We start from the raw sequence: 3735 nt of genomic DNA on the forward strand, positions 1-3735 counted from the left end.
TCTGACCTCCTCTGTTTCGCCTTTTACGGGAGTTTCCTTGCTCGTTGCTAGGCTCGTCTCGGTGGTGAGGGCTTTGATCATTGCCCTTGCGACCATCGAGGTAATCTTCGACTCTCATGAAGGTCTTGGCTCGAGTCATTAACTCGGCCATGGTAGAAGGGACACGGCCGACGATGGACTTAAGGAAGTCACTTGTGCGCAAGCCTTCAGTGATGGCAGTGATTGCGTCTTTGTCGTCAAAGCGGTCGACCTTATTCGATTCTTCAGTGAATCGGGCGAGGTATCGTCTAAGAGACTCGCCATCCTCTTGCCTGATTGACCACAGGTACATCTTGGTCTTCTTTTGGACCATAGACGTAGCGAACCGTGCTAGGAACATGTCCTTCAGGTCTTTGAACGAGCGGATGCTTCCCGGCCTTAAGTTTTTGAACCACTCGAAGCCGGGTCCGGCGAGGGTAAGACTAAAAGCTTGGCACATAGCGCCGGGAGTGACACCCTGCATCGTCATCCAGGTTTCATAGTGCTGGATGTGGTAAGCAGGATCTGCTTTTCCATTGTATGGAGCGAGGTTCGGGAGTTTGAAATTTCCCGCACATACCTCGGCCAATATCTGAGCCGTGAAGGGCGAGGACTTCTCCTCAACGACCCCATAGGCACTTCCGCCTATTCCGTGTTCTCGGAGATCTCGTACTTCATTTCGAAGATTGTGGATCATTGTGATCACATCGAGACCGGTAGTCGGAGTAACTCCCTGTTCGGGAGGAGTCACCGGTCGTCTTTCATTTGACCCTTGACCCGTGCGGCGGTTCCCGTTAGTTGGGGCTGCTACGGGGACGTTTGGCTGAGAGCTTAGTCGCTCTCTTAGGTCATCGCCACGCTCGATGCGTTGGGCGGTGAGATGATCCCTAAGATCTGGGCTGGTCGTTCGGAGGCGCAGGCTTCGTCTGCGACGGCGCGCTCTCCGCGTGCCCTGACTCTCCTCAACGTTCTCCCTTCGACCTAGTCGGTCGAGGGCCGAGCGTCGGGAGTTTCCCTCTTGAGAAGCAGCCGGCGCGTCGCCTTTCCGGGGTAGGGGATTCGAAGGACCGGCTTCAAACATGGCAGGGAGTCCTCCGTCCTTCGTGAGAGAAGTCTCGATATCCTCCGGATCGCAAGTACCCTCATAGTCAGGGTCACGGTCGTGGCTTTCCTCGTTGAGGTTCTCAGGATCCCCGTTGGGGGTCATTGCGTTATGCGCGGGTTGCTTCGCAGCCAGTCGGCTGTGGTACCTCGCGTTCTTTGCCTTTAGTTGGCGGACGTTCTCCTCCAACTCCATGATGTGGTGGTCCCTGCTATCTGGAGATGGAGATGGTGAGCGGGTCGAGCTCTCTTCATGGAGCGACTCTTCGTCACCATGCGCTCGGGAGCGCAAGAAGTATTTCTTGGTCCCAGTGACGTTTTCGGGGTTGTTCACGCCCTCAGAACGTACGGGTGGTTGAGTACTCATCTTTTCTCAAGTTCGAGAAAGTTGAGTTTGTAGAAGAAAAGAAGAAGATGAACAGAAGGGATTTCGGGCTGAACAGGTCGGGAAGTGCCCTCCTTCTAGCGCCAAAATGTTGTCGCACGAAAATGAACAACTATTTAAAACCTCGGGCGGTTCGATCCAAGGCCGGACCAAGTGATCGCACCCGGGCCAAGAGTGTGAACTCGATAGTCTCGAGCTAGGGTTTTCTCCGATCAACCCGCCTCTCGGGAGAGGTAGGGGGTGAGGAGGATGAGTGACCGTGCCTTGGTTGTCGGCTGCCTACGTACCCGTACGTGGGATCAGGTCAGAACGTAGTTCAAGCGTGTGATACGCAGTATGAGGCGCGGAGCCTTGATGGAGAAGCGTACTCGACGAAGGAGACGGGGCGCGAGGAGTCCTCGGCGGCGTCTCAGAACTTCGGAGATCGCGTAGGCGCGAGAGAGAATGTGTGTTTTCTCTCTTTTGGAGACGTGGAAGACTCTAAGTCAAGAGTTCCTTGTTGTGGCGGAGATTCCGGACGCGTAGGCGATTCCTAGTCGGAAATGCCGGACGCGTAGGCGATTTCTTGTTAGAAATGGCGGACGCGTCTAGGAGGCTAGACGCGTAGGCGATTTTCAGTAGAAAACCGTTAGAGCACTCGTGGGCTCAAGATTAATCGCTCGATCAAGAGAGGCGGCACTCGGGAGTCCCCGGAAAGCGCTTCAGAATCTCCGAGAGCGAGAAATCGTGGAGAATCCGCTTCAGGCCAAGGATGGCATCTAGAGAAGCGGAGAGAAGTCTCAAGTTTCTTGAGAAAGAATGGGATGGCTTTCCCCTCAATGGGAGGGGGTATTTATAGGTGTTTGGGGGCCTTAGAAGGCTTCTTTTTCGTCCATGTGGGACTAGGAACGCATGTGGCATCAAGTGGAGGCGCACGGCGCGCGCGGCGCACAAAGTGCGGCGCACAATGCGCGGCGCGCGGCGCAGGGGGCGCGACGCGGGACGCGCGGCGTAGGACGCGCGGCGCAGGGTGCCTTGACTGGCGCGGCGCGCTGCCTGGCCGGCGCGGCGCGCTGCTTGCTGCCCGGCTGGCCGGCGCAGCGCGTTGTGTGCGTAGTGGGCGGCTCGTCTTGCCGGGCTCTTGCGGGCCTTCGAATGCCATCCTTCCCACGTGAAATATGAGGATTTCCTCTTGACGAGAGTGACTAGTGGCTTGACTCGAGGAGCGACTCGAGAATGACTCGAGGCTCGACTCGAGGAGATTGACTCAAAGCTCGACTCGAGGAGCGAAGCTCGACTCGAGGGGATTGACTCAAGGCTCGACTCAAGGAGCGAAGCTCGACTCGAGGAGATTGACTCAAGGCTCGACCCGAGGAGCGAAGCTCGACTCGAGGAGTCAAGAGTTTAGGCGAAGGCCTGAAGACCTGCCGCTCTTCAGGACCTCCGGCCTGACCATCGGCCCTTTGAGCGACGTGCCTTCTTGGCGTCTCGGGTTTTCTGAAAACGACCGACAACACACTCGATTCTTTTTCGCACCTAAAATGGACCAAGCTTTAATTATTTCTTTTTCTTCGAGCTGGAGTAAAACCCGCAGTAAAAGTGGCATAACTCTCTGGTCAGAAATTTAAATGTAATGATTCTTAAATCAAATCAAAGCTCTGTCTGTCCTCTGTACAATTCCACCAGTTTCAGGTCAAAAGGACATCGGCGCCGCCAGTTATGGCGATTTTACTTCGAGGTGCGCGGCTGTTCCGAAACTCCAGTTTTTTAGAATTCCGGATTTTCAGCCCCACTACCATGAGTTTTAGAACTCTAATGAGAAAAATTTCTTGAGCAAAAATGTTTTTCATAAGATTATAAACATGATGTGTAAGATTAAAATGTTTTGATTTTTGAAAGTTTAATTGAAATTGAATTTTTACAAAACTAGTTTGAATTTTGAAAAACCGTTTTCACTTTCAAACTTGAAAAATATTTTGTCATCCAAATCAAATAAATTTTCAAAATGTTTTTCAAAACTATATCTATATCACATATGTTCAAAATCTATATGCTCTTGAAATTTTGAGTGGGAGGTCTCTTTGTAGACAAGCCGAAAAATAAAAGGATGTGTAATCTCAAACTTTCAAGTGTTCGAGTGAGTTGAAGTTCGCACTTCCCTCATGCACTTTCCCTAAATAGAAAATAGGAAAAGATCGAGTATGTACCTTGTGCCTTTATGCACTAATACTGCTCTGAACATGAATATCTAG

This window comes from Urtica dioica, chromosome 3, assembly GCF_054948205.1.
Source record: "Urtica dioica subsp. dioica isolate 48M chromosome 3, U.dioica_male_clone48M_v1_H2, whole genome shotgun sequence".
Classification (NCBI taxonomy): Eukaryota; Viridiplantae; Streptophyta; class Magnoliopsida; order Rosales; family Urticaceae; genus Urtica; species Urtica dioica.